The 25,145-nt window shown below is 39.8% G+C and overlaps 1 protein-coding gene and 1 pseudogene across 8 annotated transcripts in view; both read right to left on the bottom strand.

The window, feature by feature from the left end:
• The window catches only part of RABGAP1L (RAB GTPase activating protein 1 like), a 741,235-nt gene that overhangs the window by 40,881 nt on the left and 675,209 nt on the right, over positions 1 to 25,145 (bottom strand). The gene's annotated exons all lie outside the window — the stretch shown is intronic.
• Positions 870 to 25,145, bottom strand: part of LOC133228258 (replication protein A 32 kDa subunit-like) — a 51,702-nt pseudogene continuing 27,426 nt past the window's right edge.

The following is a 25,145-nucleotide window of genomic DNA, read 5'->3' as shown; positions in this document are numbered from 1 at the left end:
CTGAGAAGAGGGAGCATGTCCTTTAGGCTTCACTTCACCCTCCTCATGGTGTTCAGCAAAAGAAGCTACCCTGACTCTTTTTGAGTTTTTAGTACTAGGAGGAGGGAAACAGTTAATTTCCTCACCTTCCCCACCCCCCACCAGGGTACTTGGAGAAGACTCTTGAGAGTCCCTTGGACTGCAAGGAGATCAACCAGTCCATTCTAAAGGAGATCAGTCCTGAGTGTTCTTTGGAAGGAATGATGCTAAAGCTGAAACTCCAGTACTTTGGCCACCTCATGCGAAGAGTTGACTCATTGGAAAAGATTCTGATGCTGGGAAAGATTGAAGGCAGGAGAAGAGGACGACAGAGGATGAGATGGTTGGATGGCATCATTGACTCAACGGACACGAGTTTGAGCAAGCTCCGGGAGATGGTGAGGGACAGGGAAGCTTGGCGTGCTGCAGTCCACCAGGTCGCAAAGAGTCGGACACAATCGAGTGACTGAACAACAACTGGGGGAAACCTTCAGAGAACTTAAGAGCCTATAAATGATTATTCACTGCATTCATTTTTATTGAGGTATAACTGACACATGACATGCTATCAGTTTCAAGATGTACAATTTGATATCTGTACACGCTGCAAAATGATCACCAAATTCAGTCTAGTTAACATCCGTCTCTACTGTTACTCTCACTTCATCTTGTGATGAGAACTTTTAAGATGTACTCTCTCAGTAGCTTTCAAATATGCTATACAGTATTAACCATGGACACCATGCTGTACGTTACATCCCTGGGACTTATTTATTTACAGCTGGAAGTTTGTACCTTTTGACCCCCTTGCACCCATTCCACCCACCCCCACCACCACCCCAGCCCCAAGCCTCTGGTAACATTAGCTGTACTCCAATACTTAAGGAAATACAGTGATTTAAGGGGTGAGGCCAAGAAACGTATTCATCTCCTGGAGTAATTCTAACGTAACTCCCAATGTTTATAGACATCAAATTACTCGACACACTTTTCCTGAATTCACACATGGTCGACAATGCTGCACTTTCATTTTGTCAGGCGTGCTCAGCTTCCCCAATTACTCAAGCCTAATGATGCACACTCCTGTGACAGGCTCCTGTTCTCACTCATGAATAATTGTATGATGTGGGTCACTTTCCGGCATTTGTGGCTTACTCCTGAATGTAGTGTGCTCATCAGAGTATCTATGAAAGCTTCTGAAATATTGATTTCTACTTTCTTTATCATGTTCTAATATAATCTGTCTGGCCCCAGAGCTGTAGTAACTCTAAGAGACACAGCATTTTATAGAAACTGCTTATCTGTTCATTTCTAATTTCTCATCTCCAGGTCTATAAATAATCTATGTACTATTTATATGGAACTTCTTGGCACTTCTGCTCTAGAGCTTTCCTATCAATAAATAATACCTGGAGGTAATTTCTTTATTATTCATGTTTTGACAACTTCCAAATTTACAGTGCCCAGCCCAAGACTTCTACTGAGCTCAATCTACATAACCCACTGTGAATTTCATGTATTTTGGATGTTTCATATTTGAGATGTTTTCAATCAGGAGACACAACCCATCCCCTACACCCCAACTTGCTCTTCCATGGTTCACCCTCAACAAGATGCACGGGCCAGAAACCCAGCAGTCACATTTGGGCTGGGTTTATTATGTCCATTCAGTAAGTTGAGCAGACTGAGAAAGACTAAGTGACACGCAGAGGGACCAAAGTAATCACCAACCCCAAGGTAAGGTGCCTTTCTGACACCAAAGGTAAAGCCTTCATTGCAGATTGTTATATGTCTGTCATCCACTCAGCACACAAGGCTCTCAAACCCAAGAGCCTTGCTAAGCTTTATCAGTCACCTGCTGCAGCTAGCCGAGTGAAGCAGCTGCAGGATGATGGAGATGCTCTATTTTAACAGCTGACTGGGAGATAGTGAACCTAGGATATGTGCCATCTTAACCAGCACAAAGCAGGAACTATAAACACCTTCACACAGACACACAGAAGTCGCTCAGTCGTGTCCAACTCTTTGCAACCCCATGGATTGTGGCCCACCAGGCTCCTCGGTCCATGGGATTTTCCAGGCATGAATACTGGAGTGGGTTGCAGTTTCCTTCTCCAGGGGATCTTCCTGACCCAGGGATCGAACCCAGGTCTCCCGCATTGTAGGTAGACGCTTTACCATCTGAGCTACCAGGGAAGCCCATCAAAAACACAGAAGAGTAGTAATAAGTTTCAAAAGGATGTCAGTTGAGATCTTTTATAGATGAAATCTACTTTCTAGAAGTAGACTATATGCACAGCTGGAGACAAGAGGCTGCAAAAAAAAGGTCCAACTGGAAAATATCTGGGGCACCCAATTAGATCCAGTTATTCTGCATCTGTGGATTTAAAATGATCATCATCCACGGTGGAATAGATGTGTTCCTCGTTGCTTAGAAAATCCACAGCTAGCTTGATTGAGGCTACGGACATGTGTTGGAGTTGGTTCTTGAGATTCTGCAAGTTCAATCCTTCAGGTCTTGGGCAAGCCTTGATCAAATTCAGCACCTGGTTCTGGGCCACAGTGAGGCCATTTGCTGGTATGAAGTTATTCCCACCGAAGTTCCCAGCTTCACCCATTCCTGGATTGCTGATAGGCGCTCTCCCTGTGAAGGCTGGCTGTTCGACTTTGCTCAGCATCATGTGTGCATTGACTACTTCCAGAATATGTGCGGTGAACTCATTCATATCCTCCAGGGGCATGATCTTAAAGGCTACCAGGCTTTTCTTGTTCTGGAAAGATCTCAGATGACCAGCCACTTCCACATATGTTTCTGGAGGGACCACAGTGTTTTCACCACTGCGTCATCTGTGTCAACCCACTGGCGAACATCCACGGGTGCAGCTGTCATGTCATCTATCTTGTAAACAATGTTGGTTGCAGCCTTCTCTGCATTTCTGATAATCCCCACAATAGTGACCTGTGAAATCTCAACATTTCCAATTCTGAATACCTCATCAGCCAGAGTAGCAGAAAGCAGCTGAGATATGGTACAGGGTACAATGTGCTGAGCTCGAGCTCTGGATTTCTTTTCGGCCTGGGAAGCTGTCGGAGATCCAAAGCCCTCAGGGGACTGTGTGTAGCCACCTTCAGAAAACTATAAACATGTTCACCCTGAACTTTCTGGGCAAGCTAGAAAAAAAGGGAAGGTCAAACAGACTCGGAGGTGACTGAGCCGGGAGTTTCACTCTGAGAGAAGCCTGCTTAAAATTCCATAAAGTCTCAAGAGGGGACAGATTGAAATGATATATTTTCCTCCTCTCCCAGCCTTCTGAAAAAAGCACTGAGGCATAAACAACTCAAGAGATTTACAGCTTAAAGCAAATTACCTTAAGGTATTGGAATCAGTCAGAGCTTAGATGGAACAGTTTTTGAGGCATACAGCTTCAATGAGAATGCCCTTCTCTATATACTGTTCTCATATTTGTTTCTTTCTGTGCCCCCTGCTGCATGTACAGATTTGTCAAACAAAAAAAAAGACAGGTTCTTTTTTTCACCCACATGCAACAATTGCAACAGGGTTACAACCATTCCTATTAGTTTTTAAGTCTTTTTCTCAGATTCTTTTTGTATCTGAAGGAGAAACAAGACATTTAGCCTATTTTTCTTTAAAGCAACACAAATCCTTATCTCACTATATTGGTTAACTTCAATTTTAGACTGAATTATAGAAATTCTATTTTCTCTTAGATTTTGGTGAGAAATATATCACTGAAAATGTTTATTGTAGCATTTGAAAAATAACTGAATGCTACCCAGTGCTAAAAATTAAGACTGTAAGGTAGTATGTAATATACTAAATCTGGTCACATGTGGAATGGTATTGGTCTGATTCCAGGGAGCAGATTAACCAGCTGTAGTCCCCAAACTGGGCCACAGAAAGCTGATACAGCTATGCATTCAGAGTGAGCTAATTAAGCTTATTTAAAACTAGACAATGAGACAGGAGGGGAAGAATGGTAGCAGAGCTATGTAGGACACTGTTCTTTATCACCACCAAATGCTACGTTCACTGGAATAGCGCTGGCCTTTGCACTGCAGATGCTGAGAAACCCCAAGCGGTATTTTTACGTCAGTTGCCATTGGCAATTAGGTCAGAAGTAAATATACATTCTTGCTGAAAATATTCACTGTAGGCAGGAGGCTATAGATATTTATGCTACACAAAATTTAATTCAAGACTAATATGCTGGGACCTGCCTGTTGGTCCAGTGGTTAAGACTGCCTTCCAATGCAGGGGCATGGCTTCCTGATCCTACAGCTAAGATCCCACATGCCTCGGGGCCAAAAAAATCAAAACATAAAACTGAAGCAATACTGTAACAAATTCAACAAAGACTTTAAAAAACGGTCCTCATTAAACACACACACACACACACACACACACACACACACACACACACATGCCAAACAGCAGTTGTATAAAACAGGCTGAGTATGTCTGTCTTCAGATTCACCTTTACCGTACCCTACTATCTGAAAAGGAAAGCAGTGGGAAAGTGAGAGAAATTGAGAACCTTTACCGTAGTCACCTACCTTAAAGGTAGTCCCCGGAAGGAAGGAAGTCAAACTGGCTAGAAATCATCAGCAGGAGTATTCAATGCATGATAACTGCACTGCCATTTTTTTTTTCTTTCTGAATTTATTTTTTTATTGAAGGATAATTGCTTTACAGAATTTTGTTGTTTTCTGTCAAACCTCAACATGAGTCAGCCATAGGTATACATATACCCCCTCCCTCTTGAACCTCCCTCCCATCTTGCACTGCCATTTTATATACCAAGTGTTTAACATGGGAAGAAAAACTCATCCCTCCTTTGCATTTTTAAAAACCGCCCATTTGCTCCTTCACTCCACAGATAGATACTGATAACCTACAGTGTTGCAGGCAAAGCCAGCCAAGAACAAATGCTTAGTGCGGCCCCTCCAGGTGCTCAGTCTGGTGGGGAGGAAGTCTTCAAAGAAATGATCACACAACTGAAATAAACAGCGCACTTACATAAGGTGAGCACTGTTAAGTTAAGGTTGGGGGATAAAAGTGGACAGGATTCTAAATTTTGATTGCTTCTCTGTGCAATGACAACAAAGCTGAAGAGAAGTGAAGAGTTAAGTCAGGGACTTCCCTGGTGGTCCAGTGATGAATAATCTGCTTGCCAATGCACGGAACACGGGTTGAAGTCCTGGTCTGCGATGCTCCCACATGCCCGTGCCATGGAGCAGCTAAGCCCTTGCGCCCCAACTACTGAAGCCTCGCACCCTAGAGCCCCTGCTCACCAACAAGAGAAACCAGCACAGTGAGAAGCCTGAGCACCACAACTAGAGTAGCCCCTGCTTGGAGCAACTAGAGAAGCCCTGCATCCAGTGGAGCCATAAATAAATAATACAATTAAAAAAAAGTTAAGTCAGCCAGTGAAGAGTAGGGAGGGAGAGTGCTCCCAGCAGAGGGAATGATGGGCATAGGATGGCAAAGAGCATGCTCGGCTACATAATTTGCCAGGACCAACACAAAATAAAAATCAAGGCCACCTGTTCAAAAAGTGAGAATTTCAAGGTGAGAGTAGAGCTTTAAACCAAACGCAGTCGTGCAGGGCACATGCCCATGAAGCCAGCTGGAGGGACTGAAGACCTGCTGGAGCACAGTGAGGAGAGAAATGGCTAGCTGAGGCTGAAGAGGTATGCGAGGTCCGCGGGCACCAGCCCAAGGTACAGGGCCTCCAGGGACCAACCTCACAGACCAACCTACTGCTGTTTCCTGCACAGCTCCACAAAGAGTTACTGAAGAGCCGTTGTGTAAGTCAGACTATTATGTAAGCACTCTTCTGGGTGCTAAGAGGAAGACAAAGAAGACAGTCTTTGCTTCTAAGCAGCTTACAAATAATTGCATAATTTAGGGTAGAATGTGGTAAGTTCCACAAGAGACTATAAGCACCAATTTGTGGGAGACTCAAGGCATGAAGATCACTCATTTGAGGCACAATGTGTAAACACAGACAGAAGGACTTCAAATGGACTGAAATTAGCATTCCTCTGCCTTTAGAGCAAAGATTGGGCTGTATCACTTCCTTATATGCCAGGCACTCTACATGTATTAATTTATTTTCGCCTCACATCTGTGAGGTAGGTGCTATTAATTTCCCTCACTTTACAGAGGAGGAAACAGAGAGTCAGGAAGGTTAAATAACTTGCCAGAGGTCACAGAGCTAGCCAGGTGGCTATTCATTCTAATCAGGGCAGTCTGGATCTGAAGTCCTGGCTTTGAACTAGTATATGATGTTATCATTTTACAAACATCTTATTTTGCTGTTTTATATTTATATGTTATTCTTATGCCTTTTAAATTTCTTTTCCCTGGTCTTCTGTTGTCACTTTAACCTTTTCATATACTTGATTAGCTATATACACTGCCTCAAATTGGCTAAGAGATAAAAAACAAGAAAAAATAATTTTTCTAAAGATTTTTCCAACTATAGCTTCTAGAGCCAGAGTTGGCAGAAACAGCAACTGGATGGGAACTTCTCTGGTGGTTTAGTGACTGGGACTCTGCACTCCCAATTCAGGGTGCCTGGTTCAATCCTGGTCAGGGAACTAGACTGCATATGCCACAACCAAGACCCAGCACAGCCAAATAAATGAAATAAATAACATTAAAAAAAAAAAAAGAAACAGAAACAGATACATTTAGGTGTGGATTTCTGAAGATGATACAGACAATGCTACCTTCCTCTACTACTGATGACAGTTCCAATGTATCTTTGTACTGATGGGACAACCAGAGCTGATACAGTTACAGACAAGGACAATTACTACTGACTCCTTGAGGACTCTAAATCTGAATTCATGGAACTCTGAGAACTCACACATTGGCTCTCAGTGGCCCCATGACCCAAAGTTAGTTCTGTTCCTCATAGAATTGGGAAATGTGTGTATGTGCTCATTCATTCAACAAATATCTACTGTGTACAAGGCACTATGCCAGACACTACATGGAATACAAAGACAGCTATGACACAATCCTCTCATCAAGAAACTTAGAATAAAAAAAGAAACACAATAATCTACAGAATTTGATTAATGCCGTAATTTAAATTTGAGACTCCTGCTATTGCAGTTTAAAGGAGGATATTTTCACAAATCTACAAGGAAATTTAGGACAAACTTTAAAATGGAGCCAGTATGTAAGAAGGCATTGTCCTCGGGGAGGTTTTGCTATTGACCACCTAAAAGCATTGGGCTTCCCTGGTGGCTCAGATGGTAAAGAATCTGCCTATAAGGCAGGAGACCTGGGTTTAATCCCTGGGTCAGGAAGATCCCCTGGAGAAGGGAATGGCAACCCACTCTAGTATTCTTGCCTGGAGAATTCCATGGACAGAGGATCCTGGTGGGCTATGGTCCATGGTGTCTCAAAAAGCAAGACACAACTGAGTGACTAACACTTTCACTTTTCTTTTCTATAAGTGTCAGGATTTTTCTTTTTATCTTCATCAGCATTTTTCTTTTCTTTCTTTTTGGTAGGCATCAATAGCCTCCAAGGACTGGAGATAATCACGGCCATAAGTCTTTTCCCTACTACCTTTCTACCAAGCAGGAAGCATCAGTTGTTAGGTGGTAGTCAACAAGCCCAGCATGTTCAGCTGCAGGTGCCATCCTGCAGGCGTTAAGACTGCTAGCTTGCCAGAATCTTACATGCAATCTATATAAGGCCAGAGGGGCCTACATATAGTATTTCTAGCCAATTCAATGAAAAATTATTTGACATCCTTTATGCTAATTAGAAAACCCTCTGCTGCTGCTGTTGCTAAGTTGCTTCAGTCGTGTCCGACTCTGTGTGACCCCATAGACGGTGGCTCACCAGGCTCCGCCATTCCTGGGATTTTCCAGGCAAGAACACTAGAGTGGGTTGCCATTTCCTTCTCCAATGCATGAAAGTGAAGTCGCTCAGTTGTGTCTGACTCTTCGTGACCTTGTGGACTGCAGCCTACCAGGCTCCTCCGTCTACGGGATTTTCCAGGCAAGCGTACTGGAGTAGGTTGCCATTGTCTTCTCCGAGAAAACCCTCTAGTGTAGATTTAAATATAAGTAAGTTGAATTTATAGTAGTTATTTCCTGATTGGCATTTTTCTAATGCCAACTAACTACCATTCCCATATCTGCAGCTACTGCTAAGTTGCTTCAGTCGTGTCCGACTCTGTGTGACTCCATAGACGGCAGCCCACTAGGCTCCTCTGTCCCTGGGATTCTCCAGGCAAGAATACTGGAGTGGGTTGCCATTTCCTTCTCCATTTCCATATCAGGGTGCTTCAAATATTAATCAAGTCCAAGGTATAGACTAAAACTAACACATATCACTGTGTAGCCTGTAGTGTCTTCATTTAAATTGTAGAGTCTAACAGTAGGGTAGGACTGTAAGAGCTATAGAGAGGGGTAAGATTAAGGAGGAAACAGCTCACTGCGGTTTATTTCTCTCCTCATCCCATAAAGGAAGCAGAAAGAAAGTGCTGTAAGCAAAAGGCATGGAGCTAAAAACATAGGCCTACTAATTGTGCCACGCAGTCATGTTTGTCTGAGTGAGGACCTAGGAGCCTGGTGTATGGCGCCTGCAGAGCAGGCTGGAAAGAATACCCTGGAGCCAGGTCATTAGAAGATCTAGGTCATTGCCAAATTGATGAAAGTGTGAATTATTTTGGTAGTTGCTAGTTGTGTGACCATATTTTCTGAACTAAACACTGGGCACATGGGCTTAGCAGATGTTTGTAACCATTCTGAATATGAGAAGCAATCTGGAGTACGAAAGAACATAGAATACTGAATTTTTTAATTGTTTTGGTAGCTTATAGGACTTAGAAGGTAGAATATTTGACATCAGAACTACCTTAAAAAAAAAAAAAAGTCTGGTCCCAGAAATGATAAGAAGTCAGTAAGGTTTTAAGACACAGAAAGATCATAACTGTGCTAGTAAGAATGTTCACTGGAAATGGTGTCTACGCTAAACTAGAAAGGGGGATAAAGAAAGGAGGAAGGTGACAACTGAAAAAATACTTATAAAGTTATGAAAACAGCTCAGGAGGAAAGGCCTTTGTTAGATGGCGGCAGTACAGGACTTGCCTGGCGGTCCAATGGTTAGGATTTCACGCTTTCACTGAAGAGGGCCTGGGTTTGATCCCTGGTTGAGGAGCTAAGATCCTACAAGCTGCATGGTGCACCCATAAAATTAATAAATTAAAAAATAATAAATTACAAAAAAATAAAAGGAGACAATAGAAATACAAAGGAAGGACCATTAAAACCAATAATAGAGAGGCCTTTAAAGCAAGTCTTCCTTGCTCATTTTGGTCAGGCCAAGAGAACCCTTCCCTCCTAAAACTTCTTTCAAACTAGTCTATACAACTTATTTAACAATCACATATGGCTATAATTAGTTTTTCCTGGGCATGAATTTTCTTAATCCAATTAGGATGCCTTATGGTAAAAACAAACAACTGCTTTATTTAAACTTGGTATCTCCTGCTTTAATTGAAATAAAAAGCTGAATACTCAGTAGATGCTTAACGCAGATTTGTTAGGTTAAGCACATTCTTCATGTCTCAGGGTTCACAAGGACCGTGTTAAGTAGTCAAAATATTGGAATAAAAAAAGAGATAAAGACTGTGCCTATATATTTTCCTTGAGTATGGGTATTATAGGAGACACAATGACAGATAGCTGATAAGTAGAAAGATACAGAAATTCACTTAACATAGGATATTTCTGTTACCTAAATGAGAAGACTGTGATAACCAATTAAAAATGGCAGTTTTCCTTGATATGTTTGACAGAGCCAATAATTAGCTCTGCTCTGTGGGGCAATTTCTAAAGTAGTGCATAAGAATGAGACTATTTGAGGAAACTTTTTATGCTATGCAATTAGATGCTGTTTCATAAACTGAAATTCATTTCTGTAATCTTGGGGGGAAAGACATTAGTAAAAACATCATGCATACTAAATGCTTAATATAGGCAGGACAGATATATATGTATATCTGACAGTATGTCTAAGACAATTCTCACTTTGAATAAAGCTAATATCAAACTAACTTTCTAAAAGTTAACTAAAAGAAATCATTTTAAATGGGAAAATAGATCAAATAAGAATATGTTTGCAAGTAGGCTTGGCTGCACAGGTGGAAGAAAGGTTAAGATTAGTTTTGTATATGCCTGTTTAAGGTCCATCCACTGTTGTTTACACATGAACGATTGCTCTCCAAAGCTTGGGGTGGAGTGGCACTTACGCCCTCATTTCCATGGAAATTGTGAGGAGGCAAGAAAAATAATGTATGGGGAAATGTGTAAGTCAGCCCTCACTTCCCTTCCACCCATCCAGCCCTCCTCATTTCCATGGGAACAGGAATTGAAAGACCTCCAGCAGCTGAAAGTTAAAGCTCACTCATAGACTGCAGCTGTTTGAATGTCAGCTGAGCACTGCAAATGACAGTTTATAGCAGCTGTTAAAATTTTTAAATGATGTTTTCCCTAATAAATTCCTCACTATAATAATTTACAAGGGGGAAACTGACTATATAACTAGCATGAGGAAGAACACTCAAAGGGATGTTTTGAGGCTTAGTCTGTTGCTGTCTTTCATAATTCTAATATCATATATCATTTTAAAACAAATGACTGAAATAGGAAAGGCAGTGAAATGAAGAGTGTATTCATCAAGTCACTGGGATGTCACAAACTTCTTCCAAATGGTGGACGTGGAAAAGTGTGGAACAACTAATTACACTCAGGGAGGAGAGAGAAAAGGAGGAGGAGAGAGAAAAGGACAAGGAGAGGAGGGATCTAATTTAGCTTTTAAAAATGTTTAATTATATTTTATTACACAAAATTATGTGAAGATTGTCAGCTACACATAGAGATGGAACCCTGAGTCCAATGATGTTGGTGAGAGATCTTGACTTAGGCATTTGCGAAGAATTCTATAAATAAACAGTACTGTATTCAAATCTCTTTGGTTGGAGTTCAAATGGAGAGGTATACCCATATATTCATACGTGTGTGTGTGTATGTATGTGTGTATATATATATTTGCTACTGTGATTGGAAAGGACAAACCAGAACTTGCTAAAAAGATTGCCCAATTCCTCTCTACTTTTAAGGGCTTTCAGTTCAGTCGCTCAGTCACGTCTGACTCTTTGCGACCCCATGAATTGCAGCACGCCAGGCCTCCCTGTCCATCGCCAACTCCCGGAGTTCACTCAAACTCACGTCCATCGAGTTGGTGATGCCATCCAGCCATCTGTCGTCCCCTTTTCCTCCTGCCCCCAATCCCTCCCAGCATCAGAGTCTTTTCCAATGAGTCAACTCTTCACATGAGGGGGCCAAAGTACTGGAGTTTCAGCTTGAGCATCATTCCTTCCAAAGAACACCGAGGACTGATCTCCTTTAGAATGGACTGGTTGGATCTCCTTGCAGTCCAAGGGACTCTCAACAGTCTTCTCCAACACCACAGTTCAAAAGCATCAATTCTTCAGCACTCAGCTTTCTTCACAGTCCAACTCTCACATCCATACATGACCACAGGAAAAACCATAGCCTTGACTAGACGGACCTTTGTTGGCAAAGTAATGTCTCTGCTTTTGAATATGCTATCTAGATTGGTCATAACTTTCCTTCCAAGGAGTAAGCGTCTTTTAATTTCATGGCTGCAATCACCATCTGCCGTGATTTTGGAGCCCCAAAAAATAAAGTCTGACACTGTTTTCACTGTTTCCCCATCTATTTGCCATGAAGTGATGGGACCAGATGCCATGATCTTAGTTTTCTGACTGTTGAGCTTTAAGCCAACTTTTTCACTCTAAGTGACTTATAGATAAAAATCTATGTTATAAGCTTTTAGCTCAAGGGGAAATAGCTTCTTCAATTCAGATTATTTCAGATTAATGAACACAATCTTTTAAAATATATGTGAAGGCTGACAAAGGAAAAAAAATTCTTTTTGTTTTATATGTCAGTGACTCAATTTTATCTCTGAGGTACCTTTTCACTCTTTGTTCCCCATTGTTCCCTATAACTTGGCTTCTACTCACAAATGCCTCAGGCAAATACAAAATCTGAACACTGTCTAATACAATTCAACAGAATAGTGTCAAGAGCATTAGCCAGCAAGGTAAGTGGGAATATTATAATAGACCTTTGGGGCCTACATGGGCTTCTTATTCTTACCATAATCTTCACGGTGATAGTTCCAAAAACAGGATATAAGAATAAACTATAGCAGAGTTCCAAGTTAAGATAACCAACCGGTTTTCACTGCTGATTCACATAGTCTAATTTCATTTACATCAAGAAGTACATATTGAAAACCTTCTTATCATCTAGCTCCAGGTGCTAGTAACACGAACAGTTATGAATGAGATTGAGTTTCTAACTGCCAGGTATCTATTTTTGAATGAGATATTACTATTTTAAAATTAATCTTATAAAAAAATACATGGAGTTCTCTTTCCCCAGCCCTCATTTCTATAGATCTTGATATTCATGAGGGTTGTCCTGAGACTTTGTGAATGTTATTTATAATGTAACAGATAACATACCCTATAAAATGCAGGTTAGTAGTTGAAAAAATGAAAGTGACCCAAGGTGAATATATAAATATAGGCCCAAAGTTATTAATAAATTCTGGTAGTTCCCAATTCTGCATAAATGCTTTTTCTATTTTCATGAGCAAATTTCTATTGGCTAACATAATAGTTAAGATAGTTTTATAAAGCACTTTGATACTTATGTAAAGTATATGGTGATACAGGTTCATAGCATAGATAGGACCTACTATTAAATTTGATAAGCTAAAGCATGCTTTAACTTAATCCAAATGGCTCTTTTCTTGCTAAAAACCATAATTCCTTTGGCCTTTATGAGAAATTAAATTTCTCAAATTTCCTTTTTCAAACTAATGATTTCTTGTGATACATTTTCAAGAGATTATTTATAAATGCAAATATGTAAGGACAAGCCAAAATTAAGCCAAAGTTCAAATTAAGTGATTTACTTCATCTCTTAGACTTTGTAAGCAGAAGTAGGTATGTGTTTATGTATCTATTGTTTTTAGTGCAAAAAAAGTCAAAGGTATTACACCTAGATATTCTTAAAACTTACTCATATGAACACAAAACAGAGAACCCAGAAATATTTACAAAATTTTTTTGAGAACAGTAGTAAAGGTCTTCCTTGAGAACAAAGAAAAATAAAAATCAGAAACATCAATCACCTTTTAAGAAGCGTGTAAGTTTTAATTTAAGGGAACTTTTAATATGAATTGAAAAAATTTTTACTTCAGGTACTTTGTCATAATTATCCCTTTTTGCTGACAGAAAAGCTAAAGGATATAATATCTAGCCCAGGAATCTAAACAAAGAACAGATTCCCTGATAATCCTGTGAGGTGAAGGTCACAACACTGAATCAATCATGCTCTGTTTTCTAGTATAAATATTTTTGGTCATTCAAGGGAAAAAAGAGAGGTTTTCACAGTGATTATACCAATTTAAGTTTCCACAACAGTGCACAAGGTTTGCATGGCACACTTTTGATGACTACAGAAAACATAGCTAGTATAGGAGAGAAACAGTTCATTAATTGCACTTTCTTATATGTGACATTAAAAAAAAAATGTACCAATTCCACTGCTTTGTAACTGTTACCATTGCTGATCCCTGCTTTAACTGTTTCTGTTAGGCTTTAACAGAAAAGGTTTCTAAACCAAGAAGACAAAGAAGAGTTTAATTCTTCTACAACTTTATAATTTTCCACAAACTGTGAGTTGATCTGGATAGATACTTCAGTCTGACCCTGATGCAAGACCAGAAGTGTTCGGATGGCTCCAAAACCCTAAAAATGGTCCCCAAGCACACGTGACAACCAGGGAATCTTCATTATTCAAGAGACAACCTCAATGAAGACTGGAATACCGAGTAGAAAAATCTGTGTTCCCCAGGACAGTGGGTCTCAAATACAAGTGTGCATCAGAGTCTCCTGGAGGGCGTGTTAAAGCACACATTTCAGGGCCCTGTTCCCAGAGCCTCTGATTCATCAAGTCTGAGGCAAGCCCTGAAATTGCGCATCCCTAACAAGTTGCCAGGTGATGCTGATGGACCTAGTCTAGAGAACACACTTGGAGAACCTCTGCCCTAGTTTCTGCTAATTAGGGTACATCCTTGAGGACTCATCAGTCCACCCAATCTCCTTTTGTAGTCAACCCATGAAAACAGAGTGCAGGATGGCCTTCTGCAGGTAGACTGGGCCAAAAAAGAGTGAGGAGGGTAACCATGCAAGGGGGTGACCTTGTGTGGGACATCAGAGCCCAAGAAGGGTGAGGAGGGCATTTACACAGTGAGGCAGCCTAGCGTGGGTGTGCTGCAACCCAAGGGGAAGACATCCATAAGAGAGGTACAATCTGACATGGGGAGTTAGAGCTCCAGCAGAAGGAAGGAGGCAGCCTCACAATGTGGGGGAAGCAGGGGCAGCAGAAATAACAGCCTTGTGCATACAAAGGGATTGATGGAACAAGTTAAGGATCCAGGTTGCTCAATGTCAAAGAAAGTAGTTATAACAATGTAAAGAAACCCTAAGTTCATAGCAGCCCTATTCACAATAGCCAAGACATGGCAACACCCTAAATGTCCAGCAACAGATGAATGGATAAGGCAGATCTGGTACATATACACAATGGAATATTACTCAACCATAAAGAGAATGAAATAATGTCATTTGCAGCAATATGGATGCAACTAGATTATCACACTAAGTGAAGTCAGTCAGAAAGAGAAATACCATTCTGCTTGTAAGTGGAATCTAAACTACGACACACATGAACCTAAAACATGACACGAATGAACACTCACAGACACAGAGAACAGACTGGAGGTGGCCAAAGGGGAGAGGGTCCAGTGGGGGATGCGGAGGGAGGCTGGACTTAGCAGATGCAAGCTGCTATACAAAGAATAAACAGCAAGGTCCTACTGTATAGCACAGAGAATTATACTCAATACACTAAGATAAACCATAATGCAAAATAATATACAACAAGAGTGTACATATATATAACTGAATCACTTTTGCTATACTGCAGAAATTAACATACTGTAAGTGAACTGTATTTCAACAAAAACATTTCATAAAAATATTAATGAAAAAAGAACTAGAATGAGCCCTGTAGTTTGGCTTCAAAGTGGAGGTAAAGGTGCAAAGTCAGAGTTTTCACGTGTGTGTGTGTGTGTGTGTGTGTGTGCGCACGCGCGCATGTGTAGTGTGTATTTCCTAGCTCCATCTGCTCAGGGGGCCTAGAAGCAATGACACCTCCCTGGTGGTGTACCTCTATTGCAGAGATCTTGGTTTCTAAATTATCACTCTCTACTAAAGCGAACGAGGGCTTCTTAAATACATGATTTCAAGGTCAGGGCCAGGAAAGCACAAAAAGAGCCTGGAATATCTTGCTGTTCCAAAACCAAGTTTTGCTCAGAGAAAAATGGGAACATGTCACAGGACACAGACACCATCTTGGAGGAGCTCCTAATGGTCCCCAAAGGGATATTTTAGCATTAAAATGAATAGTTACAGGAACAAAATAACAGGAAATCACAAGTTCATATAGACGTGAATTAAATTAAATTATTTAAATTATGTTGATTAGGAAAGGGATATTTATAGCATTTTAAAGCCTTCTCCACAAAAACCTTATTCGTTATGTAGGAGAACAGAACCTTACATGGAGAACCTGGTAGGAACCACCATTAGTCAAATGAGCAAAGTGAGCATCACCAGTAATTGGACAAATCAAAATCGTGCCCCAGGGACATCCTTGGTTACCCAGTGGTTAAGAATCTGCCTTCCAATGCAGGGGATGCAGGTTCGATCCCTGGTCAGGGAAAAACATCTCACGTACCACTGGGCAACTGAGCCCATGTGCTGCAACTACTGAGCCCTCTGTGCCACAACTCCAGAGAAGCCTGTGTGCTGCAATGAATGATTCCACGTACTGAAAATAAAAAAGGGAAAAAAATATCATATCTAGGATAGTCTGGTCAAAATGTATACCCTAAATCTAATCGTGAGGCACCATCAGGACAAACTTGAACTGAGAGACATTCTATTGAATAACTTAGCTTGTAATCTTCAAAAGTATCAAGGTTACAAACGTCAAAGATAGACCAAACAGCTGACTGAAGGTGTCTAAAGACAGAAGCTGAACACAGTGCCTGGCTCAGAGTTTACCTTTAAAAAAATTTCTTTAATTAAGTGAATAATTTGAAATACTAAAGAAAAGGATGGATTTTGCAGACTTGTTCTGATATAATCCTACTTGGAGAAAGAGAAGTACCAGAGGATTTCTCTGGGTCCTTTACAGTTTATCAGTTCTATCTGGTTCACTATCTTCCTGCTCATCTATCACTCAGAGCACAATGAACAAGAGAATTTGAGCACAGATAGCTCAGAACTGCACTGGACAGGCAAACAACCACATACCCAAGGAACACGATCAGTCCTAAGGAAAGCTGAAGGGAAGTGAAGAAGTGAAAGCTGCTTGGTCGTGTCCAACTCCTTGCGACACCATGGACTATACAGTCCATGGAATTCTCCAGGCCAGAATACTGGAGTGGGTAGCGATTCCCTTCTTCAGGGGATCTTCCCAATCCAGGGACTGAACCCAGGTCTCCAGCATTGCAGGTGGATTCATTACCATCTGAGTCATCAGGGAAGTCCAAGGAAAGCGGCCTTATTAAAAACAGCAAGAAGCTTAAAGTCTTAATTTAACACTAAGTAGGCAAATCTCAAAAACCTACATATATCTGGACACAAAATGGGAGGCAGACAGTGTCAACAGTAGAGACCATCACATGCAGCCTTTCAGATGGTATTTCTGCCATTTGGTTGTATGCTCAACCAGGAAGTGATCAGAACCAATGTATCAACATGGGTTTTTTTATGTTAAATATTATCAAAACCTTCTGTTATAAAACAGGAGTCATTTCTGGCTTCTTACAGTGCCAGGGGACTGTTACGCAAGTAGTAAATAGACATCTAAAGTTACTACCCATTTATTTTACAACTTGAGATGGCTAGTTTACCAATTAACCAGAATCTTTAGCATATTGAGGCAAAGAGCAGTGCAGAGCTATATATGTTATATGGATACGAAAATTCCCTGCCTTCCTCCTTCCCTCTTAAAAACTCCCATTGGCTGAGATAACTAATGCTGGTTCAGTATAGCTGAGTCAAACACATGACAATAGCTGTCTTCCCTAATCTCTCTCTTTTTAAAAAAAAAATATGTCTTGCCAGGGCTGAAGCAAGCTTTGATTTAGCTCAAAGCACTGGCTTCTATTAGGCTTCAAAAGCCTCACAAAGAAAATCCCTGAAAGAGGATCAGTGAAAAAAGCATTAACTGTTTGAAGCCATAAGAAATGACTTCCCTTATTCAAAGCATTCGAAGCTAGGCTTAGAATGAGAGTATTAAAATGTCAATCTTACCATTAGCACTGGGGATTCTGAATTTTATTCTTTAAATATAATGCAAAAGACATTCCATCAGCTTTCTTCTTAAAAAGAAATGGGAAATGTTCATCACATAAGAAAACACTGAGTTTCACTGGACACATATATTCATTCCCACTACCCAGAGCCTGGTCTGGAGGAGGTACATGTATACTGTGAAGTACCCTGAAAATAAATAAAATTAGGTATTAAAAGCATCCATATTGTTTATTTTCTCTCTCTCCTTTAAGAGAGGGAACGATGAAGGTATGATTTTTCAAAATGTTTCCAGTGAAACCCAAACTGGAACAACAACAAAACCTCACTGAAATTGAGGGTCTAAAAAAAGAACAAACTATTCCCCATTTGATAAACTGAAACTGATAAATTCCTTTACTTGGACTTCGATGGCTTCATATTCACCTGAACTTCAAAAATGTATCATCAGATCACCGTTAAATTTAGCAGGAATGCTTATCAATATTTGGTTACAGTCTTAAAGCTCTTATCTTTTAAGATGTATACTTAAATACTGATGAATGAAATAATATATCTGAAATTTTTAATACCCCAGCAAAAAAAGTTGAGGAGAAATGAAATAAAGAAAAGTGGGAGACTGATGGTTACTGAAGCTGGGTGATGATACATGAATATTAATGGTTCTCTTCTCTCCAGTTTTGTGTGTATTTAATAATTTCCATAATACAAATTAATATATATGCAAAACAAGAAGATTCAGGCATAAAAAATAAACTTGTGCTTACCAGCGGGGAGAGGGGAAGAAGGAGGGACCAATTAGGGGTATGGGATTAAGAGACACAAACTATTATGTATGAAATATGTAACTAACAAGGATATATTGTATAGCACAAGAAATTATAGCCATTATCTTGTAATAACTTTTAATGTCATATAATCTATGAAAATACTGAATCACTATGCTGTACACCTCAAACTAAAACTGTAAACCAACTATACTTCAAAAAAAACTTGTGAACAACAACAAAAATTTCCATAATAAAAAGATATTTTAATGCATCCATTATTAAAGCTCTTGTGTATAATTATGGCAATGACACAATGAAATTTGGTCTGGATTTAGGTCCTTTCCATTTAAAACACTGGTTTAGAATTCTAATTCTATCCTTGATGTTCTAATCACTTAAAGTTACAATGAGAGATTAAAAAAAATTTTTTTTAATACAAAAACATTTTGTATTGGGGTATAAGAAGAAGTGAAGTCACTCAGTCATGTCTGATTCTTTGCAACCCCATGGACTGTAGCCTACCAGGCTCCTCTGTCCATGGAGTTTTCCAGGCAAGAGTACTGGAGTGGATTGCCGTTTCCTTCTCCAGGGGATCTTCCCGACCCAGGGATTGAACCTGAGTCTTCCACATTGCAGGCGGACGCCTTACCGTCTGAGCCACACTGATTAACAATTTTGTGATAGTTTCAGGTTATAGAGATATCTAACACCTATGCATGTGTGCTCACTCAGTCGTGTCTGACTCCTTGTGACCCCAAGGACTGTAGCTCACCTGTTGCTCTGTCCATGGAATTCTCCAGGTAAGAATACTGGAATGGGTTGCCATTCCCTTCTCCAGGGAATCTTCCCAACTCAGGGATTGAACCTGGGTCTCCTGCATTGCAGGCAGATTCTTTACTGTCTTAGCCACCAGGGAAGCCTTATTTAACAGCTGTGCTATTGCTGCTGCTACTGCTAAGTTGTACAGTCGTGTCCGACTCTGTGCGACCCCATAGACGGCAGCCCACCAGGCTCCCCCGTCCCTGCGATTCTCCAGGCAAGAACACTGGAGTGGGTTGCCATTTCCTTCTCCAATTTAACAGCTGTAGCAAGCCCCAAATATAACATAGCCCATTTTCATCCACGTTTAGATATACCATGGGGCAAGCGTTTAATAAAAGTTAGACAAAAAGATTTATAAAGTAACTTTGTCCTATTTCCTAGTGCACATGTTGTAAATGACACCATTATAAATGGATTTCATTCTATTTCAAATTCTGAATCATAGTTCTTTGAGACACATTTTTTATCTCCTTCTCAACATGGAAAATGAAGAAAATAAGTACCAAGTAAATCATCACTTGACAAGTACAAAATCAAGCTCATTGAATTTTTGCTCTATCATCAGTAGGAATTTACATTTCTAATTTCTAATCTGACCAAAGTACAAAAGCTTAGTCATATTTTTCTTAACAAGTCTGAAGAACAGAATCTTTCTTCAATACTGACAGTGGGGAACAGGAAGAGAGCAGTAACTAAAAGAGGAAAGTGGCTTCTCAGACAATTTCTTCCCAGTACTCCATCCTCAATCACTTCCATTCATGCTCTTGCTCGCCAAACACAACTGTTAAAAACCCACTGAGCAGCAAACTTCCTTAACAAGGTAGGGGTCACAGTGGAAAAATGAGGAAAGTAGTAGTATAACTATGCAAAAGCACTGCTATATTTGTTTACAAGTCTGTATCCCCTACCAAACTTAGAAAAGGCAGAGGAACCAGAGATCAAATTGCCAACATCCACTGGATCATTGAAAAAGCAAGAGTTCCAAAAAAACATCTACTTTTGTTTTATTGACTACACCAAAGCCTTTGACTGTGTGGACACAACAAATTGGGAAAATTCTTAAAAGAATGGGAATACCAGACCACCATACCTGCCTCCTGATAAATCTGATTGCAGGTCAAGAACCAAAAATTAGAATGGGACATGGAACAACAGACTGGTTCCAAATCTGGAAAAAAGTATGTCAAGTCTGTATATTGTCACCCTGCTTATTTAGTTTATATGCAGAGTACATCATGTGAAATGCCAGGGTGGATGAAGCACAAGCTGGAATCAAGATTGCCAGGAGAAATATCAATAACCTCAGATACACAGATGACACCACCCTTATGGCAGAAAGCAAAGAAGAACTGAAGAGCCTCTTGATGAAAGTGAAAGAGCAGAGTGAAAAAACTGGCCTAAAACTCAACATTCAGAAAATTAAGATCATGGAGTCTGGTCCCATCACTTCATGGCAAATAGATGGAGAAAGAATGAAAACAGTGACAGACTTTATTTTTCTGGGCTCCAAAATCACTGCAGATGGGGACTGCAGCCATGAAATTAAAAGATGCTTGCTCCTTGGAAGAAAAGCTATGACCAACTTAGACAGCATATTCAAAAGCAGAGACATTACTTTGCCAACAAAGGTCCGTCTAGTCAAAGCTATGGTTTTTCCAAGTAGTCATGAATGGATGTGAGAGTTAGACTATAAAGAAAGCTGAACACTGAAGAATTGATGCTTTTGAACTGTGGTTTTGGAAAACACTCTTGAGAGTCCCTTGGACTGCAAGGAGATATAACCAGTCAACCCTAAAGGAAATCAGTCCTGAATATTCATTGGAAGGACTGATGCTGAAGCTAAAACTTGGATGCGAAGAACTGACTCAATTGAAAAGACCCTGATGCTGGGAAAGATTGAAGGCGGGAGGAGAAGGGAAGATGGTTGGATGGCATCACTGACTCGATGGACACGAGTTTGAGTAAGCTCCAGGAATTGGTGATGGACAGGGAAGCCCGGTGTGCTGCAGTCCATGGGGTCGCAAAGAGTTGGACGTGACTGAGCAACTGAACTGAACTGAACTGATCCCCTACCAACAAGACTGATTCTCCAGGATGGGGCTTTACTTAGTTCCAGCACTGGCACGGACCATGTACACAGCAGGTACTCAATAAATATTTATCAATCCAATGTATAAATGAATTTTTAAAAAATCTACAAAAAGGAGGGAGGGAAATTACAGAAAAAAGATTACAGAAAAAGAAAAATGGCAACAAAGTTACAAAATATTAGAGATGAAAAGAATTGATTTCAGTCAATCATTAGACAATCATTGCAAACATTTCTGGACTTCCATAAGGTTCTACTCAGGGCTCTAGGTAAATAATGAAATTAACAGCCAAAGTTGAAATATTTATAGGCTTTTTTGCTTATATCATTTTCTTTCTGTATAATCTTTCTCTTGCATCTCAATTATTGCCTGTCTGTTCCTTTGTTCCTCCATCCAATACATAAGTGAAGAAAGACCATAAAGTGACAATAGATTAACCAAGATCTGTATGGGGTACAAGTCAGGACAAGTATCACCGAGATAGGAAGTCTTGGACCTAGAAAAATAAGTGCTGAACAGCTGAACTAAGAGGAATAAACTGAGAAAGGCCCCCCAGAAGGACCGGTTCTCAGGGAATCAACCATAAGTGGGGTGTAAAGACTGGAAAAGGCCAGATCCTGAGGGACCTGGTAGGGCAGAGTAAGGAGTTCAGACTTCTAGATTCTATGAATTAGGGAATCACTGAAGCATTTTAAACAAAAGAATGCCATGCCCTAGTAGAAGTTTGGAGAATGATTAAGTGATGAGAAAGGAATGAAGAGGTGAGGACAAATGTTAAGAAGTTAAAAATGAACACAACTTGGTCACTGAGCAGATGAGAACATTGCCTACACCAACTCTGAAGTTTTTTGGCTGGATGATACCATTCTTTGGCACAGAGAAGTGAGAAGGAAGAGCTGGTTTAGAAGACAAGTGCAGTCTTATATCCTGGATTTTAAACCATGTGATCTTACTAATTATTCAAAATATTAATAGTATTAGATAAGAAATATTACTGTAATTAACAATCGATTAAAAGAGACAAATTATAACATCATCTAGATAGATGCACAAAGAAAGAACTGATAACATTAAAAAGAGAGGGAAAAAAATAGGTTCTCTACCTCACACTGCAGAAAAAAAATTAATTTGTACAGATGAACTAAATACATAAATAAGAAAAACAAATATTAGTAAATGTTTAAAATTTACATATAGAACTATCATCTCCATAAATCTATAAAATCAGTTTTTAAAAAGTTCCTGGCACACAGTTAAGTACTTAATAAATATTACCTATCTTCATCATCATCACCTAGACCTCTGAGTAAGGAAGAAATTTAAAATAAAAAGCCAAAAGCACAAATCATAAGAAAACAGAAGGAACATGCCTTACTGTGGCCTACACAGCTTAGCATTTGGCTCTCTCCCCTCTCTTTTCGTGGTCCCCTCCACTCCCCTCTTAGGTCACTATGCTTCAGTCTCTACAGTTCTCTAGTGCAGCAGGCATATTCCTGCCTCAGTCTTCTCACTGGCTGTCTCCTCTCCCTTCAACACCTTTTCTTCTATACAGCCCTGTGGATCACTCCCTTGCCACAGCCAAGGCTTTGTTCAAATGTACCTTTACAGTGAAATCCACCCCAATCTCTCCATTTAACTCTGTGCCCCCTGCCAGAGCTACTGATCTCCCCTGACCTTGCTCTACTTTTCCCGTATTACATATCATCTTATAATACACTGTATAGTTTTACTTATTGTGTTTATTACCTGTTGTTACATAAATGTAAGTTTCACATTGTCTTCTTTATTTACTATCATATTCCCAGAGTAGTACAGTGTCTGACACAACAAGTTCTCAGTAAATACTGAATGAAGATAAGTCTAACTCATTAAAATTAAAAACTTTGGTAAACTGAAACATGCCACAAAGTGCATAGATAAGAAAAAACTGAAAGATGTGTATAACAAGTATAACCCACAAAGGATTAATATATAAATACCTATATAAGCCAGTAGAAAAACAGACAACCCATTAAGTAAATGAGCAAATGATATGAATAGGCAACTCAAAGAAAAAACCATTAACACATTAAAAAAGGCACCATCTCACCAGTCATCAGCAAAATAAGGAAACCACAAGGAGATATCTGTTTTTCCCCCTTTCTTCTCCTTGTCTAGCTTTAAGTGAGATATAGTTGACATAAAACATTATGTAAGTTTAAGATGTACAGAGCTATCATTTCACTCACAGATATAAATCTGGCAAAAAACTAGAAAATCTAAAGATACCAAGTGCACATGATGATGTGGGTAAACAGGAACTCAGATAATGCTGCTGGAGTGTATACTGGAATAATCACTTTTGAGAACAAGCTGGCAATACTGAAAGCTGAAGTTGTACATGTCGTACAGACTAACAACTCCATTTTGCAGTATACACCTTCAAAAAACTCTTGATCAGATATACAAAGATACATATGTACAAAAATGTCGAGGGGAAGACTTTCCTGGCAGTCCAGTGGTTAAGTCTCCGCTCTTCCACTGCAGGGGGTGTGGGTTCGGTCCCTGGTAGGGAAGTTCTACATGCTGTGGGATATGGCCATAAAAATAATGTCCAGGGGAGGATTATTTAAATAGCAGAAACTAGAAATAACTCAATGTTTATAAATAAAGGAATGTTATAGATTTATAGTCATACAACGGACTGCTAGTAGATGTATATGTAATAAAACAGGCACATCTCAAAACCAATACTGAGTGGAAAAGCAAACTTAAAAAGGGTAGGTATAGTATAAAATCATTTACATAAAATTTAAAGACATATAAAACAAGAATACTGGGGTGGGCTGCCATGCTCTCCTCCAGGGAATCTTCCCAACCAAGGGATCGAACCCAGGTCTCCTGCATTGCAGGCAGATTCTTCACTGTCTGAGCCACTGGGGAAGCCACATAAATATAGTATTTATTATTTATGAAGAAGTGGCACAGTATAAAGTACATTGATTCTAAAGTTAGGTCTCCTGGGTTGGAATCCTGGTTCAACCACCTGGTACTGGTGTGATCTTGAGCAAATCCCTTATCTATCTGTACCTCAGTCTCATCTAAAAATGAGAACAATAACTGTATGCCAGGTATTAGGATGAAAGCAGTTAGTACAGGAGATGGATAAGGTTGTGTGTCAGTCTGGAATGCTGCAGTGCCCAAGAGTTTGGTCAAACACCAACGCAGATGCTGTTATGAAATTAACATTAACATTGAAATCAGTATACTTTGAGTGGAGCAGATTACTCTCAATGTAGGGGTCCTTGTGCAATCAGTTGAAGGCCTTAAGGGTAAAAACCCAGGTTTCTTGAAAGAAGAAACATTCTCAAGATGGAAACACAGAAATCCCGCTCAAGTTTCCAGCCTGCTGCCTGCACAATTCAAACTCAAAATGCAACATCAACTCTAGCCTCAATTTCCAGCCTGCCAGCCTGCCCTTCAGATTTAACACCTGCCAGTTTCCACATTAGTAAGACACTTCCTTAAAATAAAATGTTCTCCTGCTCTCTCTAAACGCTATTGGTCCTGCTTCTTTGTGGCACCTTGACTAAAGTGAAACATGACAAGTGATTTGAATAGTTCCTGGTACATAGTAAGTGCCACATAACTACTAGCTCTTATTAAATATAACGTAGTAACAGTATCACAAAGTTAATGGGATGGATACACACTAATTTTAGGGCAGCAGAACCTCTAGAAGGGAGGACAGTGGGAAAGTAAATGAGCGTTTAACTCATTTACATTTTTACATTGTTTTATTTCTTAAAATATGGTCTCAAGTATGACAAAAAATGGCTATTTATTATTTGGGGCACAAATACATGGGTACTTATTCTATAATTCTGTTTTTGAAATATTTCTGACTCTTAAACATGGATTTG

Source organism: Bos javanicus, chromosome 16, assembly GCF_032452875.1.
Source record: "Bos javanicus breed banteng chromosome 16, ARS-OSU_banteng_1.0, whole genome shotgun sequence".
Taxonomy (NCBI): Eukaryota; Metazoa; Chordata; class Mammalia; order Artiodactyla; family Bovidae; genus Bos; species Bos javanicus.
This window is presented reverse-complemented; position numbering and strand designations above follow the sequence as displayed.